This window comes from Megascapheus bottae, chromosome 11, assembly GCF_031878675.1.
Source record: "Megascapheus bottae isolate mThoBot1 chromosome 11, mThoBot2.hap1, whole genome shotgun sequence".
NCBI classification, from domain to species: Eukaryota; Metazoa; Chordata; class Mammalia; order Rodentia; family Geomyidae; genus Megascapheus; species Megascapheus bottae.
This window is the reverse complement of record NC_143519.1, coordinates 54,793,353-54,819,289: the sequence shown is the minus strand read 5'-3', so window position 1 is coordinate 54,819,289 and position 25,937 is coordinate 54,793,353. Positions and strand designations below refer to the sequence as shown.

The window sequence follows — 25,937 nt, the reverse complement described above, 5'->3', positions numbered from 1 at the left end:
AATCTAGTTTGTGTCTTGTGTTCTGACCTTCCCCATAGCAAACTTAGCAGATGAATTTCCTTAGGAGAAGATGTCTGCAGCTAAGTAATTTCTTCTCCCACACTGGCCTACCACCACTAGGATCCCAAGTGCTTCAGAAAAGTTCCCTTGTTCTCAATATGTTCATCCTGCCACTGACTTCGTAACAGTCTCCTGGCCTCTCAGCTTTTCTGGTCTAGTGTTTTATGAATAAGTGTCTCTTCCTGTAGCCACCATGATCAATGGGTTTCTTCACCAACAGAAAATGGTTCCTCCTACATCCAACCTGGAAAAGGCATGTATCCAAGTTCTCATGACTTCGATTTAGTGTCCCTGTGAAAAACTGTATTTTAAGGGATCGTTGGCAGGCCTGACCCTCTCAGCCCCAATGTGTCCCCTCCCCCATAGGTATTAATTTGAACAATGATGACGCTGTGGTGTTGCTCACTGGCTGGGCTCTCAGTCCCGGTAAAGTAGAAAGCAATCAAAGACCCAGCAAACTGTTCAGATGGTTTCCGATGTCAGTCAGGTGATGTGGCAGAGCAAGAATGGTTTTGTCTTTCCCAGCATGTGGTTCTTCCCAAAGAGCAATGTTGATACATAAAACAGATGGTGCAGTGCAGATGTGTAATTGTGACTTCTTGTTATACTAACAGTCAGAATCAGTAGGAAGTTTAGTAAGTCAGCGGTGTCCAAAAGCCCTCTCCACACATCTAACCAATCTGTACAGTCACTCCAAAAGATGCTAACTTAATTCTTTTTGTTCCTATGGACATTATTTTGTACTGTCCCATCTTTGTATCCAGTGGTCCTACAAAATGAGACCAGCAGATTGCAAGGCTGTGATATTTTATTCACTGCTTTTTTTTCTACAGGATTTTTATAAAGTACATAGAGGTTAGCATAGCAGTATATAAACATCGTTTACAAATATGTACATGTATATTGGGGTGTATTTATTGTAAATATTGTTGCTATTGTTATTTTTGGACTGAGGATTGAACTGGGCCTCATTCTGTTTCTCGTGATTTATAAGGTGATGTACAGAGTGGTTACAGTTATGCCAGATAGAGAGTACATTTGTTTTCGAACAGTGTCATCTCTTCCTTCGCTTCCTCCCAGGTTTTCCTATTCCACTCCCAAACAAGTCTCATAATTCATTTTCAACATGGTGACTAGTGAGTACCACTGGTGCATTAGTATGTCTCGTCCCTCCGTTTCTGTTGAGTCTCATTCTTGCTAGGTAAATACGGTATCAAACTAAGAAGGTATTAAAATGTGATCGTGATCTGTGATCAAAGGCTGGAAAAAAACTGTTTTAATCATTGTATCCTATCAAATGTAAAACTTTTTAAAGCATCAGAATGTACTTTTGATTTCTTTTTAATGGTGTTGTGATCATTTTTCACTTCTTGTTAGAAAAAATAGAAAGAACAAAAGTTATTAATTTAATAGCATTTTCAAATTGCCCCATATCTCATCACAGTGGGCTTATAGCCATGTGAAAAGTTCCAGTATATTGATACATGTGCTGTATATACCTTCTGCGCATACATTTATAGATTCTTTACAATTATTATGCAAGCTCCATAGGGGTTCTAAAGCAAACAGTAAATTTTGATATGCTTTATAAGATATTAGGTTCCCAGCCCTACACATATCTGACAATTTATTTGTATAAAAAGGATGGATGCGAGATGGAATCCCACCTGTTTTCTTCCTTTCTCCTGCCCCTTAGTGCTAGTGTTCTACTTTGGCTTTCTTGCTCAGGGCTGGTACTTTACCCCTTGGACTATGTTTCCAATCTGGCATTTGCTGGTATTGGAGACAGTTCTGGTAGACTTTTCTTTGTCAGGTTGGCCTTGAATCTGGACCTTACAGGTCTCAACTGTCTGAGTAGCTAGGAATACTTCTTTGGGGGAGGGAGGGAGGGGAGGTATCATTAATACACCATGCAATGGAAATCTTACATGTAGAGTTAAGTCAAAATTTCCAACATTATATTGTGGAAAAATAAAAATTTTTTATCGGTCCTGGGGCTTGAACCTAGGGCCTGGGAACTGTCATTGGATACATTTTGTTCAAGGCTAGAGTTCTGCCACTTGAGCCACAGTGCCATTTCAGGCATTTTCTGTGTATGTGGTCAAGGACTCAAACCCGGGGCTTTATGCATCTAGGCAAATGTTCTACCAATTGGCTCCTTGCCAATTGTGCAAAACATGCATTAAAAACTTGAAAGGAAGGATGGGTGTGGATTGTTTAAAACAAGAGGGAAATGATAAACATGAATCCCAGTAGAGAATTAATATATCATTCAGAAAATTCTCTTTAACAGACCAGCATAAGAAAGTGAAGTTTCTGAGGCTTCTCAGAAACACCACATAGGGAAAGGAATCCTAAGCATTAATTCTGTGCTGCTTTCCTTTTACAAATATGCGCACTGATCTTTATTACCTTAACCTTTCAGATAAAGATATGTGAAATTAGAATGAGGGTCATGCCCTTCCTCTTTATGAAGTGAGGATAAGGAACTATATCAGTACCTGAGTACTCCAGGGGCTGCAATTAATAAGAATGAAGCTGACAGCCAAAGGATTACATTCATCTCGTTCAGTCACAGTGAGGAATGAGACTGAACACATAAATGAACCAAGACTTCTTTCTGGCTGTGACGACTGGAAAGGGAACAACATGTGGTCACCAGCCCTATACTATATGAGGTACAAATTGTCTTATTTTTATTTTCTTGTCATTTTGATTGTGTTTATTTGTTTTTCCGGAAGCTGCTGGCCATACCTTTGCAATGTAGTATATACAGTGAAGATAGAATATTTTCTTTTTGTGTGTGTGTGACCAGAGCAGACTTTCTTTGTGTTCTTTTATTTGCTAAACTTTTTTTGTGAAGCATCAGAATTTAATTTAAAATACTGTAAAAAAGAAAATGTGTGTGGTAAATTAATCATCCTTTGCTGAAATCATTTTGGCAAATGAACTTATGGTCCAAAAATACCATCTCGATGCTTAAATATTATTTGTAACTGTTTCCTAGGGCCTGAACGCCTGTAAATGCACTCTTGGATCTTGTGTCTAGGTGAAGTCACTGAGGTACACTGTCCAGAAGTCAAATATCTTATTCCTACTGCCTGGAAATTCCTCCCATCTCTGACCCCAGCAATTCAACTCTACTTATATTTTCAAAATCTACTTAAATGACACTTCTTTGAAGCCCTTTGGGCTCCATTAAAATTAGACTGTCTCATTACATACTATATCTTTCCTTCTGCATACAGTCTGTGATAATCTTCCTACATATTTGTCATGATTAGGATGAAGTATCCACAAATTCTCTAATGCATACTATTTATAGGAAAAACTTTTGAGGAAGTGATTGTACTATGGCAAGGGCTCTGATCTCATCAATGGGTTTATCTATTGATGATTTCCTGGTTTAATGGACTATTGCTAGATGACAGAAATTTAGGAGGTGAAACATCTTCCTCTCTCTCTCTCTCTCTCTCTCTCTCTCTCTCTCTCTCTCTCTCTCTCTCTCTCTCTCTCTCTCTCTCTCTCTCTCTCTCTCCTTCATGATCACCATGAGTTGAGCTGTTTTGCTCTTGCTCTGTCATATACCCCCATCAGAATGCTGTGCCTCTCCACAGTCTAGAAACAACGGTGGCCCATGAGCATATATTTGTATTACTTCTTTTTTCATGTAAGATGAACAAGTCAGGGTTTGAATCTATGTCTGCAGGAGGTTATATTTTAGGTGACTATAGGGCTACACATTTTAGACAGAGAAAGTCACTCTTGGTTGCTTTACTATAAAGTTAGTACACATTATTATTCTTAAGGAGAAACTTTCAAAAATCTGCATTACTTTGAGAAATTAGTATGGCTAAAATATCATCTTAAAAGAATGAAATAATTTCAAAAATGAGGGTCTGGTTTGTTGAGAAAATATTATATAAAGGTCAGTGGTTCAATCCCAGGTTTCAGCACCAATGTAAGCAAACCATGGCACAGGACCACACACAGGCAGGACAGGAGGAGAATGAAAGAGTTTATTAGTGGGGCCATGTTGTCCCCTGGCAGGTGGGGAGAGAGGGGGGAGGGAGAGAGGGAGAGAGAGAGAGAGAGAGAGAGAGAGAGGATTGCACTGCACAACCCAGTAAGTAGGAGAGAGAATGGGGGAGGAGGAAAGGCCATTTGGATGGGGAATCAAGTAGGAGGGAGGAGAGACCACTCGAGAGCTCCAGGAGAGGGTGAAATTACAGGCTTCCTTGGGGAAATGCAATGAGAGGGGCTGAGGAACCCCTGTGGGTGAATATAACTAACATTATTGAAGCAACCATTTACCTGGAGAATTAGTGAGTTATAAATCAACACTTCCACCCACCCAAACAAACAAACAACATCGTAGTACCAGGAAGAGCAACTGGGGTTCACACTCTTGGTTTAAGAAAGAAAATGGTTATATGCTGGATACCTTTGTGAACTGAGGTTGTGGCTCAAGTGGTAGAGCACTAGAATGCAATCCTGGGGGCTGGGGGTAAGAATACCTTAAGTAAGTTAAGACAACATACAATTCAAGAGCTCACAGAACCTCAGTAGTCTTTCCCCAAGACTATGCCAATAAATAGTAGGAATCCAAAGTTATTTTCAATACGTAAAAACCCCAAGAATCATCCACCTTCAGTAAAATGACAAATGTTCAATTCCTCTTGATTTTGACTGAATTAAATTCATTCAGCATGATGACTTACGTTGATCAGTCATTTTATTTAGCTGAAAATCTGTTATATCCAACTGATGAAACAAGAAGTCTACTTATTATGTTATAAATGTAGAAGGCTCTCCATACACAATCTCTCAAATGCACTAAGGCTGATAGGAAAATACCTGGAAAACAATCCTTGGTAACAAGGACATGGATCCTCAAATCAGCCTCCAGGAAGAGTAGAATGGATGTCTAGCCTTGCCAAGTAACATCACCATTTTCATTCTGGAAAGTGGCATAAATTAGGAAATAAGCAATGAAAATCAGCACTTACAGTTGGCCTATTAAAAAGCCTTAATTAGTAATAGCTTCTGGGGAGGTCCTAAGGGTATGACATATGTTCTATAGAAATATAAATTAGGAACTTCCAGGCAACCTAGGAAATTAATTAGTTTGCCTAATTCCCATCAAATGGATTTGCCTCCTGCATTACAGAAAAATTAGGTACTGTCAACAGGAATTTCTTTAGCTTTCCTATACCCCACTATCAACTGGCTAAGGTTGACCCGAAGGAGTTCAAGCCTCCTTTGTCTTTGAATCCCATTCTCCAAGTCAAATTGGAAATATTTTACTGATGGATTATCTCTTCTTTGACCATCAGTCTTCATTCTTTGCTTGTCTGGCATTCGGAGCTCATTGACTCTTTGCCATCAATACTTAAATATAGTAAAATCTCTCAACTCTGAAAGTAAATAAACAAAAAGTTTGTCACCCCATAGTATTTTTCAGGTACTGATCTTTCTCTTCTTTTACTGAAAAGCTTGTCTACACTTTCTGGTTCCACCTTGTTACTGTTTACTGCTCCTCGGCACATCTAAAGGCTAAATTCCTCAGCGCTGGCTCTCCCAACAGAAATGGTTCTTACCCAAAGCATCACCAATATTCTTACCAGAGAATTTGACATCCATTTCTCCATGTGTATCTCATTTGGCTTCTAGGAATTCTCAGAAAATAATGGAGTCCTTTCTTTATTCGGGCTTCAGAAAATATTCATCATCTATTAAAGACAAGCACTGTTTTATGTATTAGAAGAAAGCAAGACTTTAATGCACTTTATTCATGGCATCAATGGTAAGAGCTATTTTTTTCTTTTTACATGTGTGTGCTGATGCTGGAATGGAACTTGGGACCTGGGCACTGTATCTGAACTCTTTTTTGCTCTAGGCTGTTGCTCTACTACTTGACCCACAGCTCTACTTCCAGATTTATGGCTGATTAGTTGGAGATAAGTCTTTTCCTGCCCAGGCTGACTTTAAACTATGATCCTTAGTTCTGAGTCAGCTGAGTAGCTAGGATGACAGGCATGAGCTACTTGTGCTCAGCAAAATTTTCTTGAGTTGCTTCTATCTTAGCCTCTCCTATCTGTGTGACTTTCTGAATTCTTTCTCCTTTTATCCTGTGAATGTTCTGTTAGTTCCATCTTGTGAATGTTCTGTGCTCCATTCCCATTCAATGGGGGTGATCTCACCCAATTTTATGACTTCAGTTATCACCCAATGTTCTCAATATGACTTGAAAGTGCACATATCTATTCTGAACTTCTGATCCATTTTATGCTTCCCTCTATGTTGCCCCCGGATAATCCTGTAAATTGTTCCAATTCACTGTGTGCAAACTGATGTTTTCTCAGCAGGGACACCACTATTCCCACAATCCTCTTAACCAGAATCCCAATCGTGACAGGTGATTCTTCCCTCCTTCCTTCTCATCTTCGCAGATGAAATTGTTTGGGGTTTAAGGTGAATGTATATATCAAAGAGAACTACTTTGCGACATTAGAAACCCTTAAATAAGGGGCAACTGTAGCAGGGCTTAAATTCAGATTCATTGAAGATTTCATGGTTAAAAGAAGGCTTTGGGAAAATATCTCTAGTTTGCAGCAATTGAAAAGAGAATGTGTGCATGTGTGTGTAGAGAAAGGAAGAAACATTAGTGTTTGTAAGTTAATAAATTCCAGGGGTCTTCAGGATTATCCTCATCTGAACAGAAAGATGAAGAGAATCATTCTAAGGACGGAGTGGAAACCTAAGAAAGTGGACAGAGTGGCTGCAGATTGGTAGGCTCCCCCAAAGTAGAGTAGTAAGAGCAGACAAGAAAATATGATGGGTAGAAGTAGTACTGAGACAGACAGGCTTTCTATTTTTGATGGTGGGAGCATAGCTAACTAGGGATTTCCTCTCATAAAGAACTGGGAATATATAACATGATCTTACCATGAACATATCTCCCACTCAAAATTGATTGCCATCTTGCTTTATTTTTACTTCTAAAAAGAATAGGATTTTTGTTTGTCTGAGTTCTTGACTTCTTGATCCTATACACTGCTACTTGAAGGTGTCACTTACCTTATTCTAACGTTTATATACCTTCTCTTTCTTTCTACCATGTCTCCTCTTTGTTATACGTATCTAATGAAAGGAAGCTACAGAGATGGGGCAGTAGACTTGGGGAGGGTGGAAAGATCCTGACAGTCACTGGAGAATTTCCTAGGTAATCTGCAGTTTCCATATGGACACTGATGCTTCTACTGGACTCCAAGACGCAGTAAGGCAAAAGATAAATCAAATGATCTCACTCACTTTAAATATTTAGGAATAGCAAAGACATGTTTGTCTGTGAAAGTTCAGGAAAAGCTTGGTTTCTAAAAAGGCATTTCTCTAGGGAAATATTTATTCATCTAAAAAACGTTAACATGTTCAAAGAATTCTAATAATTTAGGCAGCATCAACCAAAGAATGTTAGCATCTAGCTATTTATGAAATAGTTGAAATTAGCCCAGCAAAGTTCTTTTTGAAGATCCAAAATGGTGCCAATTGAAAAAATAATGCCAAGTGTGGGAAAATCTCGAGGCACTGATATAAGTGTATTTTCTGTTAAATAGGTTATGAAAAACAACAAAAATATTAAGTATTTCAAAGGAAAATAATGGAAGGAATCTAAAATTCCCAGTTTCCCCCAGAATAAGTCCAGTAAGATTTGTATGAGGTTTAATCTCTTCCTGTCTTATAATAAGTCACTTGGACATGACAATTTTTTAAAAAGTAATCTTTCAAACTAGATTCAATTAGGGTTAGAGCACTGAAGGTGAATATCGTTTAACTAAATTAAGAAATTGCACACGATATGGACAGTGAGCCAATTCCAACCTGCTGTTTATTCTTTTCTTTTTTCCATTCTTTCTTTCCTTTCTTCCTTCCTTTCCTTCCTTGCTTCCTTCTTTTCCTCCTTCCTGCCTTCCCTTCCTTCCTTTCTTTTTTCTTTTCCTCCTTCCTTCTCTTTCTTTCTTTTTCTTTCTTTCTTCCTTTCCTTCCTTTCTTTCCCTCCATGGCCAATGATCTAAGAATAGCCTTTAAATTGTTAAATGGTTTCACTTGACATGACTACATAAGTACCATCATAATAACTTTTATGGTGATTCTTAGGCAGTCAAGCCTTAAATATTTATGACTTGAGTCTTTCCAGGAAACGTTTGCCAAATTCTAAACTAAATGATCGTAAGACTTGGAAAATAAGAAGAGAAGGAAAACATGGAGTAGGTAAGGCTATATTTTTAGGTATAAAATGGAATGTGATTGGAAAACTGTTTAACCTCCAATATAAATTCATTAATACTATTTTTTCTGCCCTGCATTTTATTGTTCACCTTTGTAATGACTTAAAAAAATCAGTAGTGAATGAAAGAATCTCTAGGATATGGAAAGAAGAGCTTTGTCTTGAGTGATCACTGTTCTTAATGAACTATGTTATTTTTCTTCTCCTTTGTTGCCCTTTGATTAATCTCATATTGTTACTGTGTCTGACTTTGTTACCTGGTATATTATATATACGTTTATTTGAAATAGGAAAAGGAAGGGGAGAAAACAAGATGATTGGGAGGGGGAGGGGGAGGCAAATGGGGACAAAAACGTAAGAAGGGTATCAGTGTGTGAGAAGTAATGCACCTACTATCTGGCGAATGTAACTGTAACCCCTTAATATATTACCTCAATAATAAAAGATGCAATGAAAAGCAAAACAAAAAAATCAGTACTATATGTTTGCCGATGACTGGCAGGCACAGGGATCCACCTTTGATCCTATCTAGCTTTCATGGTTCACTGGTACTGACTGTGGTTCCAGTGATAGTGAAGGTGATGAATGAAACACAGGTAACAAGGCAAGGACTGTTGGTAAGCTTGCTACTGAAGATGGTGAGTTCTCAGGCTTCGATAAACAGCTGTTCTGTGAACCAAAGATGAGTATTATGCTTAACTGCAAAAGGTAAAGATAATGGATCTTCTTAGAGATAATAACATTTTTGCTGGATAAGTCCAAATACAAGTAGTGAGCCATCCAATGTTTGTAAAAGAAAAGACACATGATACCATCCTGAGGTAAAATCCAAACCTCTGAAGAAGGAGAAGGAGGAGGAGGAGGAGGAGGAGGAGGAGGAGGAGGAGGAGGAGGAGGAGGAGGAGGAGGAGGAGGAGGAGGAGAAGGACAGATAGAGCATATCCCAGTGGTGAGTATCTATCAAGCACACCATACCCTGAGTTTCAGCCCTAATACCACCAAGCCTAAAAACAAAATAAAATGTCAGAACTTCCATAAGTAAGATTATTCAGCCACTGAAACTTTGAACTTCCCATGGGCATAGGGAAATCTTTTCCTGAAATCTGTGTGGGATATGGCCACACAGGCTCTGATTGCTTCTGAAAGAGAATGACTCCTGGGTGAATGTGGAGGGGTTGGTTTTAGCGAGTGTTTTCTATTGGACCTTCTTGGGGCCATATACTTTTAAGTAACAACAGAGTTCTGTGCTAAAAGGTGCTCTTTCTCTTACTCATACTCTTAATAAAGTTACTGCTCTGTTTCTCATTATAGCCAGACAAGCTGAAACAGAGCAGTTAAGCAACTCAACTAAGGCTACACCCCTACTGCTGCTTCAATTACATATTTCATTCCCTGATACTGATTGACACTCAATTTTTTATTATTGCTCAGTTTTGTAATTATTCTTCTTTATGTTCATTTTCAGGGCTTTATCGTGGTATATATAATACAAGATAAACTGTAAATGTATTATATAAACTATACATGAGTAAACTGTAAAAATTTCAGTGCATTTCTTGACCTATGTGTATATCTGTGAAATCACCATCATAATCAAAATAATAAATATATCCACCTTTGGATAGTTATTCTATTCTATTTGTTTGGAAAAGGAAGTCACAGTCCAATAGAAGAATTTATTCAGGTTTTATTTTAAAGATAATATTGAACAAAGCATTATAACACACACTATTATTTCATCTTGATTTTCGAATGTTTGTTACCTTTATCTTTTATTTAGTGGGGAGGAAGTTTAGCAAGGAAATGAAAGCTGCAGAATACTTTCCATACACACAATTCCTTTCACCCAATAGTTCTTACTGTACTTGTCTGAATTAATTATTGTGTTGACATTGAAAAGAAGCAGTTAGTTGCTGGGCACAGTGGCTCATGCCTGTAATCCTAGCTACTCAGGAGGCTAAGATCTGAGGATCGCAGTTAAAAGCCAGTCCAGGCACTAAAGTCTGTGTGACTTTTATCTTCAATTGACCGCTTGAAAACTGGAAGTGTTGCTGCGGCTCAAAGGGTAGCCTTGAGATGAAGAGCTCAGGGACAGTGCCCAGCCCCAGAGTTCAAGCCCCACAACTGGGGAGGAAAAAAAGCAGTTGCTAATTTTAGCATTTCTTCTACACTTATTAGCTAAAAATCTAAGAAGAGCTTCTTTCCATATACACACATTTTAATTTTTAATTCAGTCACTTTTTCTAAACCTTGCATCACTGCCCTTATCCTGTGTGACACACACAACTCATATTTCAAATTTGGCCTGATCCCTAAATTCATTTCAAATATTTGCATTAAAGCCTGCATGGTGACTCACTCCTGTAATCCTAGCTACTCAAGAGGCTGAGATTTGAAGATCAAGATTTAAAGCTGGCCCGAGCATGAAAGGACTCTAGAGGTTAATTAGATTAACCTCTAGAAAATGGGAAGTAGGGCTTGGCTCTGGGTAGCTCAGGGACAGCTCCCAGGATAAGTTCAAGCTCCATGACCCACAATAATAATAATAATACATATATATATTTGCACTAGTCTTTGGGAATTATCCTCCTTTCTGACACAAATAGATGTTCCAGATTCTTGTACTTTCACAAACACATCATACTTTTCTGTTCTTAATTGTACATATATCTTAGAGTTTTTCCAATTGAAAACATCTTCTGTCTGACAGATCCATAGTATGTATTTTACTGCATTGATTTTTTTTAAAGCCTGTTCTCATTCTGGACTTGAAGATATGTTACATGTGTCTTTGCATACCTGTGTATTGTTAGAATAGATTTCCCAAGACAAAATTACTAAGCCAATGAGATGCATGTCTAATTGCCCTTAATTTTTTCCAGATTCACCCTGCAGGGCTAGACAATTTTACAGTTCTCCTTCCACTGCAAGAGAGTCCAATATATATTCCCTTATGTGGCATTATAGGTTCATCCCTCTGAGATTTACCTGTTGTAAGAACGCCACTTGGCTTTCTGGTTTTGACTTGTATGTCTCTCTTTATAAAACAAGTTGAGCATAATATCATTTATTCATGATTTATTTGTATTTCCTGTTCATGCCCGTCCATATTCTTATTATTCTGTTGGTTTTTTTGGTCTTCTTATCTCCATTTCTCAAAAGGCTTTATATATTAAAGATATTTGTCTGTGATATAGGTTGAAAACAAATTGTCATAATTTACCACTTGTGGAGTTTTTTGCATACTTTTTTTTCTCTTTTGCATTGTAGAAATTTAACTTGTTTTTATTGAATTAAATTTTCTTCTTTGCTTTGCTATAGACTCTGCATTTTGGGAATTAACTTTAAAGTCTTATTTTTTCTTTTAGTCTTTTATTCACCCTACTTACATATTTGATCAACTTTTAGTGTATCTAGTTAGTAAACTATAAGATGTATGTCCAGCGTTGACTTTTTCTAAATAAATACTTAGATTCCCCAAGTCTATCTAGGTAAGCACTGGTGGTATGCACAGCAAAATCTGGAAGTAGAACTGTGACACAAGCAGTAGAGTGCTAGACTTGAGGGCAAGAAAAAAGTTAAGGAATGAGTCCCAGACCCTGAGTTCAAGCCCAAGTACTGACAAACCCCACTGAGCTGATCTGTACCTTCATCACTTACAGAATTAGGGTATATTTTGGGTTTTCAGAGCTTTCTGTTCTCTTATACTGACCTGTCAGTATTTAATGCTTTAATTAGTGTGACTTTATTCTATATTTTAGTATTTATTTAAGCCTGTACTATTTTAGTTTGATCTGGCTTTCCTTGCTTGTTTATTTTTTCCAAATAAACTTAAGATCAGTTTCTTGGATTTAAGAAAAAAAATGACTTGGTATTTCCCTTGAGATCTCACTAATTTGAGATCACAAAGTATTTTAGGACAATAACAAACAATGTTACTGACTCATGTAGATATAGGGGTAACACATTCCTGAATTTTATAGTGTTCCTTTGAAAATTATTACCAGTGAATCATTACCAGTGAATTATTAAGTTATAAATGATAAAATTCCATGGGCACACATAGAAAACCAGGATTCGGTGGTATGGTAGTTCGAATGGAGTCCCTCTGAAAAGGTGTGTCCATTCAGAACCTGTAAATAGGACCTTATTTGGAAATGGATATTTGCAGATGTAATTAAGAGTATTGAGGTGAGACTATCATCGATTACATTGGGTTCTAAACCCGCTAATAAATATTCTTAAAGGAAAAGGAAAAAAAGGGAAAAGCAGAGAAGGGAAATTAATATGAAGACAGCACATGATACAAGAGTGCTATAGCTACATAAACCACAGAATGATGAAAGAGAGTCATCATAAGCTAAGGGAAGGACTTGGGAAGACCCCTCTTAATAACTTTACTTCACACTCACTGTCTCAAGAAGTGGGAGAGAATAATATGAAAGCCCTAGGGAATGGGTACAGGTCAGAGGACAGAACAGAGGCATAGGCTAAGGCAAAGGTGCGAGACAAGTCAGAAACAGTGACAGAGACAACCCGGCAGTGCCTCATTTCTCAGATAACTCAGGCTTAAATTCTATTATCTCTTGAATGGCTAGACATAAAACCTTCTTGATTCCTGGCATCTAGCCTTCTCATATTTTTGGAAACAGGTACAATATTGGCCCATTCATCTAGTTTTCTGGGAAGTTAGCCATTCTTCCAGATTCCTCAGATGTCCTTCTAGAAATAGTTTTTAAATGAATTCATTTTTATGTAATTCCATAAGCCTAGATCTATGGATTAAAAAAACAGGTCGTTAATACTAAAGAATATGCATATATTTAGTGTCATCAGTGATTCTGAAGTTCCGGTTTTGATCAACATACAGGCCAATTAATTTTACATTGCCCTAAGACTTTTTGCTGACTGCACTTAAGTCCACACTACACCTTTGTTCATTAGTATGATTAAGAGCATGTGGTTGAATGAATGCAGACGCAGTCATTGTGAAGAAGGAATAACTGTAAAGGGCACAGAGATTTGCTTACTCACCAACCTTTGAACGTCCTTCTACTGTGATTCCCTTCTTTCCAAATGATAAATCCAGAAGCTGCCTTTCCCAGGTTTGATTGCTGCTATGATTTGCTGATTCCAATCATCTATGCATTTATGGATGAATGTGGAAGGCAAAGCGTGATCAAGTGCTAGGCTTGAGGACACAGCTACTGTTTACAGTTGGCAAGTACAGACATGGGCTGTGTTCTGCAGTAAATTGTGGTTTCCAGCTTTATGAGAATAAAGGTGGAGTACCCACCTCCATGTGCTGAGTATCTTGCATATTTGGCAGGTGTTGTATGACTTCACTGTGATGTTAGCGGTTTCCTAATTCCTGTATTGCCTCTTCTGGGCTAGGTGGCTTAAAATCAAGTGGTGTCTTCCAAATTCCCCATCATCCCCATTAGTAGCTTATCTTGAGGGGGTGGATTTCTTGGTAGAGGCCTAGTCTGAGTCCATTCTTTCTAATAATTTTGTAAGCATCTATTTTTCAAGATCTAAATCTCTTATTTAAATACTTGAAGAAGCTAGACACCAGGTGGCTCATGCATGTAATCCTGGCTACTCAGGAGGATGAGATCTGAGGATCAAGGTTGAAAGCCACACTGGGAAGGAAAGTCTGTGAGACCCTTGTCTCCTATTAACCACCAAAGAGCTAGAATTAAAGCTGTGGCCCAAGAGGTAGAGTACCAACCTTGAGCACAAAAGTTTAGGGACAGTATCCAGGCTCCAGAACTGATACAAAAGAAAGAAAACCCCAAATCTAGAGATATTTCATCTTTGCCAACTTGCTGATGGGTAGGATTCAGGTTTCAAGTTCTGATTCAGTTGTATAATCTTGTGAGAAGTGCACGTTCTTATGACTATCAGATCTGACACTTTTGCTCAAGGCTAATGCCCTGCCACTTGAGCCGCAGAACCACTTTTGCCTTTTTCTGAGTATGTGATATCAAGGAATCGAACCCAGAGCTCTGTGCATGCTAGGGAGCACTCTTCCAGTAGACCATGTGCCCATGAACATACTTCTTATTGGTTTTATTCTCTCCCTTGGCTTTCTTTTCCACCTCTCCCAGAATATCTTCTATTTTCTCCAACAAATGCCTTGTAGCTCTGTTCTCAAATCAAGAGACCCAAAGGAGCAAAACAATGAACATGGAATTTTTTTATAATGAAGGGAAACATTGTGTTTTATGCTCTTGTTGCAAGAGGTTGTCCATTTTATCAAGATGTCAAATACATGTCAAAAAAGTTATCACTCCTTAAAGTTTTTGTTTGCTTTCGTTTTACTTGACTTGAAGCTATCAACCTTTATTTCCTGTGAGACCTGAAGAGTTAATACAGAAATATTTTCATTCCTTTAACTCTTCATGAAATCTGCACAGCAGAACCAGAAAGTAGGCTCCGAATAGCAAGCCAAACACAACGAAACATAGCACAAAAAGCCAACAACTATGTAACCTGAAAGAAATGCCTGCTAATTACTTTCAAGGTCATATTTTCCCACACTGTGAAGCTCAGGGACCTTCCTAGTGTTTGGATAAAGGTGGAAAAGGTAGGTAGTGAGGCAAAGAACACAGAGAACACAGGGTGAGGGTTTGGCTAATGCTAGCAGTTTCCCTCACCTACAGAACCATAAAAACAGTGGCTATCTGGAGGGACATGGTGATTAATTTCACATAAGACTACCAAGCTCCAGAAAAGCGCACATTGTCTATCAATCCTCTGTTGAACTCTACAAGGTTCCCCAGTAGCCATATAGCCTATTGGTGTGACAATTTCTATGAGAGAGGCCAAGAGAAACTCTACCTTCTGAAACAAGGCAGGGAGGTCAAGACACTCCTGGGATTGTGTTGCTATGAAGAATAAACCTTGCCTTTGAATATATCATCTTCCAGCACATAAAACTGCCTTGAAATTGCCTAGAGAGCCAGAAGAGCAGTGAAAACATTCCTGTGGTTACAGGATCAGACTGTTGTTACTAATAGTAATTGCTGAATTCCAGTGCTAACAATCTAGACTCTATAGTTAATTTCGCAGAAATTCCCTATCATGGGTACAATTTTCCATCGCATTTTGCAGATGAGGAAGCTGTGTTGCACAAAGGTAAGGATTGTAAGATGCCACTATTCTTCTGATATCTAAGTTGTATTACACTCTTAAGAATAACACACACAGCATAACCTCTTACTATGACTGTGTAGAACACAAGCAATGAGAGGCACGTTTGAAACTGAACAAAAACAGATTAGGAATGTTATCAGGTGGTAGTGTTAAGGATGATTAATTGCCTCCTATAAAAATATGACATTATTAATCATCCTGATGTTTTCTTTTCCCCCCCTCTCACTGATATCTAGCTAGAATCTTAGATTTGCAAGGCAAGAACATCTAATTCTTCTTTTAATGTTGTTACAGGAATAGTCTTTGTTTATGCTTTTTCTTGCTCACCAGGAGGACAGATTCATTTGGTGTCATTTCTTGTTCTCATTACAACCTTTATCACAAATAATATGGTACCGTATTGAAATTTTAATAGCTCATATATTCTGTGAAACATGATGGCAATAAACTGTAATGTTTTGACCTCAGCTTTTTAATATTTGATGCATTGTCCTTTCCCAACCCCCCTGGCTCCCACCATTCTTCACCCTCCTTCAAAAGAGATGGTGTTGAATGGATAGTCACTCAAAGCAGGAAAAATTACCAAGTAGAATATATCTGTTTATGATCCTATTAAATGTGAGTCATCATGCATGTTCCATTTTGGAAAGAACAAATCATTTCTCTCCATGGGAGAGAATGCAAAACAGGAAAACTTACAAGCATGTTTAATAGGAGTACAAGAATTAAAAAAAAATGTAACACGTTCATTCAAGAGACAATGGCTAAAGCAAGTGCTGGAAGTGCTCTGCAGTGACAGCGCTCTCCTTCTCATAATTAATTATGTCTATTGTTGACAAAGTGAAAAACATTAAAAGGTGATTCATAGGCAAATTCAACATCAAAGACAAGCTTTAGTATTGAGTTCAAGCCTGTAAGGGACTCAGGTGTGACCCACACAGCATTGTATAGCTTTTAGGAACATAAAACCAAGAACGACGGAGGCTGTCATGAGTAGTTGCATGGCTTGCTTGCTTTCTAGTTGTATCTGTCACTGGCTATTTGGTGATAGGATTCAAAAATCAAAATATACAATAATTTTCACAACCATCTCCCTTGAAAAATGAAAAGCTGGTGTCTAGTACCTAATTATGTATCTGTCATTTTTTTTTTACCAAGTAGTAATGTCATAATGAAAAGCTTGACCACAAAGCTTGCTGAAGTTCAAAAAGAAGTCCCTAGGAAAGTAGAAGGTGATGACAGAGGAAAGGGGGTTGAATTACCTAGGAGCATTGACTATGTTTACTTGACCTTTGGGGCTCCTTCAAACTAGCAACTCCCTCTTTCTTTGCTGTAGTCTCAAGTTTACTTAATCATGCAGCATACTTCATGTTCCAGTATAAGCAGATGTCAGTTTATTAATTTATTAAGAGAAATATTGCTGCACAATGGCTTGAGGGCTTAAAGGAGAAGTCTCTCGTAGTAAGGAAATTCCTTCCAGGGACTAGATATGGCAAGTCCATAGAGTAAGCTACCCTACCCACTTTTATCAGTGTTTCTTTACATTATTGACGACCAACTTGCAATGTAGACACTGCGATCGATTTATTACTATGGTATACACTATGAAAAACTTACCTTTCCCTCTTCCTATCCCCCTTCTTTTGCTTTGGACCTCAAAGTACATTTTATGTTTAAAACACGTCTGTGGATGTCTAATCCAGCTTTTGAGTTTGTATCACAGAACAGTTATCACTGATACAGGCAGAGAAAAGTGGCCCTGGTGAAAAAGTTTGGAAAATACTATGCACTATATACCACTATTAGTGATTCATAGAGTACGATATCCCAATTGTTCCTATATCAGTTTGTTAAATGAATGTTTCCTAAATTTCCTATCTTGGGAAGTCTTCAACTTTGTAACCTATAATAGGAAACAATCATCTAATCCATCTGCCACATACTTTTCCCACTCAGAGTCCTGGGAATTATCTTCTGGGATCTAGATGTGCCTTGTAAATAGTTAGATTACTAAAAGGGAATTTAGGAACAAACACCACTGATAAGTCTAAAATGATTCCCCCAAACTTCAAATTGAAATATATAATCTCAAACTAATATTAATTGTACAGTCTTATTTCCTTTCTTAATATTTCTTGAGTTTGGTTCTGCTTTGTCCTGCAGCTATAGTCTCTTTCTATGTGCTCATTATTTTACCACGTGACTCACTCAAATTTGCACCCATTCTTACCTGTGATTTTTAAACAATAATCTTTACATTAAAGTAATTTGAATATATGGCTTATTGTTAGTGTATCATTAGTTTTGGATAATTTAGAAATTATAGTAATGGCACAGGAGAAAATTTGAGGAATCCATTTACTCAACCATGTAGTGAAAACCATTGTCAATGTTTTAAAAGGGATTGTCAAGTGGTTTTCTTTACCCACTGTTGAAGTATTAATGTTTGTTTTATTGACTTTAAGAACTACTTTTCTATTAACAATACTAGTCTGTGTACTCCATTAATTACAAATATTACTCTTAGCTCTTGTATACCTTAAATGTATTACTTATTTTAGCTTTTATTGTCCCATACTGAGATAATTGTACATGTGGTCACACTTGCAGTTTCCCAGGGGTAAACTACAATGCCTCCAAGTCACTAACATTTGTAGTACTCCCTTTTGCTCAGTTGTATCTTCTCCCAGCCATTCACCTCTGCTTGATATAAAGTTCTCTAGCCTTTCCCAGCTGTGTACAACCATCCCGTGAGGCCTAGCTCTGCTCAGACCGTGTCCACCCTCTCCACAAATGTCCACTCTGCCCCGCAACTAGTAAACTATTGCTCATCCTTTAAGATTTACTCATTCTCTTTCCACAGCATTTTCTGATTCTTTTATCGTAGACATTAGGGCACTGTTTTGTTTTGTTTTTTTCACTCAAGGCTAGCACTCTACCACTTGCAGTGCTTTCTATGTATGTGGTACCAAGGAATCGAGCCTAGGGCTTTGTGCATGCTAGGTAAGCACTCTACCACTAGGCCAAACTCCTGGTCCAGGGCACTGTTTTGGGGATTTTATATATACATAATCATTGATTAGCTAGTTAACAAATCATGGAGTTTTTCTCACATTCCAAAACTGGCATGTAGTAGGCTATGTAGTAGCCACTGGTAGACCTCAGTAGGTGGATGCATAAACGTGTACTCATGTTGAGAAGCAAGTGTGACTAACTCTGTTGAGAAGGAATAAAGACAGGCCTTACAAGAGAAGGTAGTACTTTCAGAAGCTACACAAGTCTAAGAGAAAAAAATTGAAATGTAGCCAATAGAATTCACTGTATACTTTGTCATTAAATTAGAAGCAGTGAGATGGAAGAACATTTTGGAGGAAATATATATTGCAAGTATTTGGAGACCATAGCAATTTTATACAAATAATTTTCTTTTCAAAGAAGTAAGAAAAATATATATCGCTTTTTCTCCACGAATAAATGACAACATATGGACACAGGGTATAAGAAGAACTCACTCAGGGTAAATATAAATGAATTAAGGGACAGTACTCAGGCCTTAAATTCAAGCTCTAGCAGGAAAAAAAAACAAACAGAGAAAGAGGGGGGGGGAGAAGGGAAGGGGGGAAAATGAAGGGAGGGAGGGAGGAAGGAAGGAAGGAAGGAGAGAGAAAGAAAAGAATTAAACATTTGATGACCTGATTGAGTTACCTAAACAAGTTTCTTTCTTAAGCTCCTATATAACTACATGTAGCTTTTCAAGGAAGTGATTTACTACCCACATCAAAAGAAAGTTTTCCTTGAAGCAAGCTGAGATGAATTGAGCAAGGCTGAAAGCTTGCCCAAGATAAATAGTTTAAGGCAATATTAAAATATTTAGTAATTAATAGGCTACTGCTGGACTAAAGGAAAATCAGCAAAGTTATTAGAGGGGGGAAAAAGATACTAGAGGAACTCTACCCCAAGGAGCTGATTCTAAATGGGCTTCAGAGAGCAACTGCATATTGCCAGAGCAACAGATTGTATAATTTAAAGCAATGAAAATGTATGTATGTGTGCATGTGTATGTGTGTGCATGTGCACATATGGGCATGCATGAACATTCACTGGTTGGCTTGAACTCTGAGTCAGTTACATGGAGTCTCACTATGGGAGATGAGCTGATCAGGTAGACTGAAGAATCACTCATTACTTTTCTCCATTCAGTCAAAAAAGTTCCTTAGGTTCCCATTATCTTCAACTCCTAACCCATGTTGATGCTCCTTTCATGTACTATTTCTGAGTGCAATCCCAAGAGACTTCCTGTACATAATTTTCTTTTCAGATGAAATGCATCTCCAAGGACTTGGTGCAAAGGGAGAAAAATGATCCTTGGAAATATCTTGGACAGATAACAATATGGACTTTTTTTTCCCTCTTAATAGGTACAGTCCTCGTGGCCTGTGCATGTTATGTGCTATAGGTGTGCATTTGTTAAGGTTTTCACAATGGGACCAGTGTAAAGTAAACAAATGATAGAGAATTGTGCCAGCTAGTACAATATCTCATGTATCTCATTCAGAGATACTAGAGAAGCATCATTATAAAGGATCCAAAGCCATATGGCAGTTTCTAGGCTATCTAGTTGTCTGTAACAAATGGATTCAAAACTTAATAATAGCAATAACTTAGCAATAACAATATTTTCTTGAAAACAGATCTGCAGTTGGACAGAGCTCAGCACCAAATGGATTGGCTGAAATGTTAGGAGGTAGAATCACAGGAAATCTTGGACACTCCGAAACTAGTGGTTGATGCTAGCTTCTAGCAGCACAACAACAATGACTACTTAGCTGTTTCTTGGTAGCTGGATTCCTGGAGAAAAAAGTCCCAATAATGGGAAGAAGAGTCATGTGGAAACCATACTGTCAATGGCGATTGCCCTGGAGGCCACACAGTTTAACAGCATTCTACCTGACCAAGGTGAGTCACCATGGCTAGCTGCTATTTCAAAATTTGCTGATGCATTTAAAACCACCATACTGATTAATGACTCATTGGGGTGAATTATAAAAATCACAGTTGCACATTTATCACATTTTAAAATTCTCTCATCTTATAGCTAGAAAGGTAGAAGAAACTGAGGATTAGTCTCTGGACCCTGGAGTTTATTCAACTATCAAATTCAACAAGTCTTTTATGCCAAGGTTCTGACCTTAATTACAAAGGAAGGAAAGGGTAAAATGGGGGTTGGGATATCTGGATCAATGGGCTCAAGAACTTTGAAACTCTAGGTCATCCTGTGCTCTCTGGGCCTGCAGAAATGAGCCCCCCTCTATTAAAGAGTAGCATGTGCTCTACTCCTCTTTGAAGACAATGCAGAGATAGTTGTCTTGAATCACTAATTCAGCTAGATACACACTTCCTAATTCAACCCACCCCACAGAAAGGACAGTGATTCCACCCTGAACAAATCAGCTCATGGAAGCCCAAAAGAGTACTGTTCAGAGAGTACTCGGTCATTGAACATCATATCAAGTCATGTAATGGATCTTCATTAGGAAAACTTCCCACACCAGCAGAGATAGTAGCCAAGGGTAAAAAGAGACTAGAATAGGGAGTTGGAAAAAAAAAAGATGATGAGACTCAGTCAGGACATTGAAGCTCCTTAGACTATAATTCATTCTGGCTTTCTTCTTATAGGCATACCCAATAAGTAAGAACAGCCCTGATTCTAAAGTAATTGATTCCAGCTGGGATAGACTTACTACCAGAAGCATAAGATTCCAGAATTCGATACTATGGTGTGCTGGTAGGGTTGCCCTCTTTCATACCCATACCAGTAGTTTTCCAGACACCAGATTTTTCACTGCTGATGATTCTGAGTTAAACCTCTGTCTCTCTGTCTCTGTCTCTCTGTCTCTCTCTGTCTCTCTGTCTCTCTGTCTCTCTCTGTCTCTCTGTCTCTCTCTCTCCCTCCCTCCCTCTCTCTCTCTCCCTCCCTCTCTCTCTCTCCCCTCCCTCTCTCTCTCTCCCTCCCTCCCTCCCTCTCCCTCCCTCCCTCCCTCCCTCCCTCCCTCCCTCCCTCTCTCCCTCTCCCTCTCTCCCTCCCTCCCTCCCTCCCTCCCTCCCTCTCTCCCTCTCTCTCTCTCTCTCTCTCTCTCTCTCTCTCTCTCTCTCTCTCTCTCTGACCAATGGGCATGCTTTATCCCAGTTTATACTATCTTCCAAGGGAGACTCACATTAAATTAATAGTTGCTGCAGGTTACCAAGACCTGCTTCTTTGCTCTCAATTTGGGGCAGCTCTGAAAGATCTCCTCAGTTCTGAAATACCCCTGAAGAATTAGCAGAGGGCTCTGTCGCCAAAGCACAGACTTTCTCATTCTTTCTTTAGTCTGGATGCTTAATGCAGTTTATGGCAGAGTAACTTTCATACAATCCTAGACATCAATACATTGGCAGTGCCAAAAGACATTGCCAGGAAAATCTCATTATCACTTTAGCTTGCCAAAGTATGACCTTAGGGAAGGTAAAAAATTAAATCGAATAGACATTAAACCACCATCCTTCAGTCTTCTAGTCACTTTGTATAGGCCAGATCACAAAGACCTTATCAAATGCAGAAACTAGCTTGAGAAGTGTTTCCAAAATGATAATTAGAGTATCATTTGTAAGATGAGTTCCTGTAGAGTCTGGGAGGTAAGATTTGGAACTTACAGAACAAAGCAATGTCTACCACACCTCTACTGCACATACAAGGTTTGCTTTCCTTAAGCTTCCTGTCAGATTCTGTTGTTCGTAAGTGTTGAAAGAGCAGCCCTCTCTTTCTCCCCAAATGTCTGCAGGACATAAAGAAACAAATCTACAGCCATTGGCATGCAGGCCAGTACAGGCATGTCCTCTAGCCTGACTCTTATTTACCTTCCAGTGGTCTCTTGAACTTTCCAGAGCTGACAGAGCCAAAGAACATTTCTTCCAAAATCTCTATTCCAAATCCAGTTTGGAATTTCTCAAATCTTGGTGTCATCTTTATTTTACTAAAAACAAAATGTAAAAAGGAAAAAAAATAAAGAAATCCTTTACTGTTTACCTTCATTTGCTTCACTGCTTCTCAGAAGAAAACATAAGAGAAAGATTTATAAGCTCATTCCTAAAACCACACATGCTCAAATGGTTTTCTGGCATAACTTTATAAAAGAAAAAGCAAACAAAACATTTGGATTGTGTGCGAGAGAGAGCATGCATGTCTTCATTAAGTGATCTATTTAGATCCAAAAATTCTTTTATTTCAAAATAGTTGATTTTTTTTCTGTGCTGTTATAACAGCTACCACCCTGTCCCACTGGATAAGTGTGTGCTATATTTCCACAGTGTATAGCATTCAGAATAAAAACAGGCAATGCTACAGGGAGTTCTCAACTTTCTTCTCCTTTGCCCTGTCCTGCCCTCCACCCAAACACCTCATCGTTCACAGGGGAAATTCCATGATTAAACAAATGTGGCTTATGCATGACCTAATGTAACTAACACTGAACTGTGGCTATGAGCCAAGTAGTTTGTACCAACTATTTCATTTAATCCAAGGGTAAGTCTTGATATTTCCATGTGATAGAGGAAGTTGATATACTGTGGTTGGGTCAGTAACCCAAGGTTAGCCAGCTAGGGAATTATGAAGCTGACATTCAAACTCAGACCATCAGATTCTGCATGACCAACTGTTATTTCACAGCAGTCTTGCTTCTTATATTTCTTTAATTACTGTAGCTGTCAAAGAGAGCATTTTGTCATACAACGCAGGGCAAATTTCCCCTAGTATCTTAAATGCTATGTTTCCAGTAGCAAGATTGTTACACTACACACACACACACACACACACACACACACACACACACACAAACACACACAGACAAACACACACACACACACACGGAAGTGGAACTGTAGCTCAAGTGGTAGAAAGATAGTCTTAAGCAAAAAAAGCTCAGAAACTGTACCCAGGCCTTGAGTTCAAGCCTCCTATACTATATATACATATATATATACATTTGATATATATATAGTGTATATATATTATATATATATATATATGGTAGAGCCAGGAACAATAGGCTTATGTCTCTAATCCAAGCTCTAGGGAAGACAGATAGGAGGAGGACTGTGATTTGAGGACAGGCTGAGTACAAATATTAGTGAAATCTTCTTTCTGAGAATACACTAGGCATAGAGATGTGTATCTGTTATTCCAGCTCCATGGGAAATCTAAACATTTTTTTCACTACATTATTTAACTGAATACTCTATTCGTAAAAGTATTGAACTATGGCTACACACAGCATGATTCATTGCCATAGAAAATGCAGTGTTAAAGGAAAGTAATTCCAAAAGGAAACCTACAATATGGCCCATTTATGTAAGTCCAAAAACCAGAATTGTGTCGCTGAAGGATATGCACAGTGACTTAATTACAATAAGGAACAATGCAATGATTAAAATCTGGAACAGTTGAAAACAGATCTGGAGAAGGAAGGAATTTGTGAGAGCCATGGACTCAAGACACAATGTCACAATGTGCTGGCTTTTTATTTGCATTCATTGTACAGGTGTTTTCAAATATTTATGTGTGAATTTATCCACTTTTTTGGTATGTGCTATGAATTTCACTAGTTAAGGAATTACATGATAGGCACTAGGGATTAGTGATATCAGAAAGAATCTCTGGCAGGCCACATGGCAGCTTACTAGTGTTTATAGATGTCCACTGAAAGAGGACATCTATACCTACCAACTTCCTACCTACCAACTTCCTACGTGTGTGTGTGTGTGAGTGTGTGTGTGTGTGTGTGTGTGTGTGTGTGTGTGTTGAATTAGGCATATGAATCTCACAGCCTTTCCTTTTCCCAGCTAGCTTCTAACCACGATTCTCAGATCTCTGCCTCCTGAGTAGGTAGAATTACAAGCATGAGTCACCTGACTGGTGCCCGACTTGCCCAATTTATCTTGGATAAGTGTTATTTTGAGCTTGAATCCATCACAGCAAATCTCTTGAGCTAATAACAAGGAACTCTCCCTAAAAGAGTCGGGTATAACTAACACCGTCAACAGAACAGCTTGGCGATCAAAGTCTTTTTTCGTTCGGCATTCCCTTGGTCCATTTTCTGCACAATTCAAGTAAAACACATTCAGTGAGGGAACTAAGTGGGGAAGTCAGCAGGAAGAACTGCGGTGCTCAGCAGAGCACGGTAGAGAAACCTGTTTTCCCTCCATGTCTCTTCCCAGCCCCTTGCCAGCTCCTAATCAGGCCACATCCTTATCTATACAGTGATCCCCAACAATCCTTCTCTGGAAGACTAATTGCTATTCGGCATCCCATGGTGCTGCTCCTGGTTTTCCTGTCCCTCCAGTGCACCTCCAGGCTTTGGAACATTCCTGTTACCACGTGCTCATCCACATTTGTTCCAGCAGCTAAGTTGCCGTGTAAGTTTTATGACCATCCCATTGCTAAATGTGGGCATGGCTAGGGAAATGCTTTGAAGTGACAGATTGATGGCAGCTTGGCAAATAGATTCAGAAATTCTGTCTCAGGCATATTACTCAGGAAATGATATTTTTAAAGCATTTCAGCACCACTCTATTTCAATTTTAACCTTATAAAAACAGGCATACAGAATACAGCAGGGAATGAAAAGATTTCTTGTGGCAAGTCCTTTATGATCAGTTTAGTAGCTGCAACAAATGCACTCTGAACTGAGACAGTTTTGAGATAAATTGAATCACTCTACTTCATGATTTAAAGCAACTGTCAGCAAGACGAGTTAATCAATTTTACTATTGAGACTATTGCTTAGTACTATCAGTTATGCACGAAAGAGACACTTGGTGATAAGTAGTGAGAGAGACCACATACAGGGTTCAAAGGCAGCCCATGGAAATGCAGTCTTTGTAGAACAAGCAAAAGTAATGACAAGGAGGAAAACTAAGCACATTGGAGATGCCATCACATTTCCTTTTCAAACATGGGAGAGTCATATTTATATCTGTGTATATCGATGCTTTATGCTAACAGATTTCTATCTCTCTATCCGTCCATCCATCTGTCCATCTAGCTACGTGTCTATCTACCTTTCATCTATGTCTATTAATTTATTTATCATCTACTTATATGTATCTATATCTACCACCTATTTCCTAGATATTCTCTATTTCAGTCTGTATCTATCTATTTACCTATCTACCATCTACCTACGTCTGTCAGTTGAAATTTATCTCCCTAAATCTACTCTGCTGCTAGAGTAGATTTCCTGTATTCTGGAAGTTTTGCATCACAAACACTTGATTTAATATCATGATGCATCAAAGCAGCACATTTAGTGCCTGGACTACAACAGAAACCCAGACAGTAAGATGATGGTGTCTGGCATTTTTATTTACAATAAAATCATTGTCCAATTGGATAGTAAAC

At 38.4% G+C, this 25,937-nt stretch overlaps 1 long non-coding RNA gene across 1 annotated transcript in view; it reads right to left on the bottom strand.

Moving 5' to 3' along the window:
• The window catches only part of LOC150057097 (uncharacterized), a 64,505-nt gene that overhangs the window by 25,194 nt on the left and 13,374 nt on the right, over positions 1-25,937 (bottom strand). The window contains exons 3-4 of the long non-coding RNA XR_016537038.1: positions 5,685-5,792; positions 4,918-5,020 (exon numbers count right to left, since the gene is read on the bottom strand). This is a non-coding gene — a long non-coding RNA (uncharacterized LOC150057097). The remainder of the gene's footprint in view (positions 1-4,917; positions 5,021-5,684; positions 5,793-25,937) is intronic.